This window comes from Aptenodytes forsteri, unplaced genomic scaffold (assembly GCF_000699145.1).
Source record: "Aptenodytes forsteri isolate BGI_AS27 unplaced genomic scaffold, ASM69914v1 Scaffold63, whole genome shotgun sequence".
Classification (NCBI taxonomy): domain Eukaryota; kingdom Metazoa; phylum Chordata; class Aves; order Sphenisciformes; family Spheniscidae; genus Aptenodytes; species Aptenodytes forsteri.
The window spans coordinates 1951723-1952729 of NW_008794709.1; the positions used below are offsets into that span (position 1 = coordinate 1951723).

The window sequence follows — 1007 nt, forward strand, 5'->3', positions numbered from 1 at the left end:
AAAAAAAAAAGAAGCACCAAGTCTTTTGAAACCTGTGATGGAAAAGCCAGCGGCTTAAATATCATTGAAATCCAGTCTGCGGGGTGGGTTAACTGAATTCCCAGTGTAATGCTATTAAAGCAACCGTCTTAGATAATAAATGGTGATATGTTGTATGACTCACTTGAGGGGTCATTATTTTTGGTTGGCCTGAAAGCCGATGATGTTTGCTGGGCTGTAGCGAGGAAGGTGTCAGCCTGTGCCGTGTGTGCGATCTAAGTGGCATAGCAGAAGAGCGAGGGCAAGTTTCCTTGGTGACCACTCTGGATGCAGGTTGGGGAGAGGAGATGAATTGCCAACTGTTTCTTTGGCCTGTAACCCAGAGTATGAAAATCTGCTATAAAAGTACTGTATGTTCCTTTCCCTTCACCACCCTCCATTTTGTACTGCAATGTGGAAGCCCAAAAAGTAGTACTGCAGCGTGGTACTTTAGGGTTCAAAGGGTTATGGAATTAAGCTACATTATTGAGGAGATTAATAATCTCCTGGACACATCGTAATTTGCTTTATATTAATGAACATGTGCATAAATAACATAGTAAAAATCTGCAGTTTGCCTGGGCATCCTTCTTTCCGGGGGCCTGCTTCACTCTTTATAACCTGAAGTTTTGCATCTGAAGCACTTCTTACTGCTGAGATGGTCTTCTCTAGATGACCCCATGCTCTGATCTTTGGTTTGCTCAGAGCCAGCCTCAGACCAGCTGCTTTGTGAGCATTGCATGTTCCTTTCAAACCTTCATTTCGTCTATCTGGACTATCTGAACCTCTGTAAGGCCTTTGACACTGTCCCCCACAACATCCTTCTCTCTAAACTGGAGAGGTATGGATTTGATGGGTGGACTGTCCGGTGGGTGAGGAATTGGTTAGATGGTCGCATCCAGAGGGTAGTGGTCAACGGCTCAATGTCCAGACGGAGATTGGTGATGAGTGGCATCCCGCAGGGGTCCGTATTGGGACCGGTACTGTTT

At 45.4% G+C, this 1007-nt stretch overlaps 1 protein-coding gene across 1 annotated transcript in view; it reads left to right on the plus strand.

Moving 5' to 3' along the window:
- The window catches only part of ATXN1 (ataxin 1), a 169582-nt gene that overhangs the window by 35210 nt on the left and 133365 nt on the right, over positions 1–1007 (plus strand). The window lies entirely within an intron of this gene.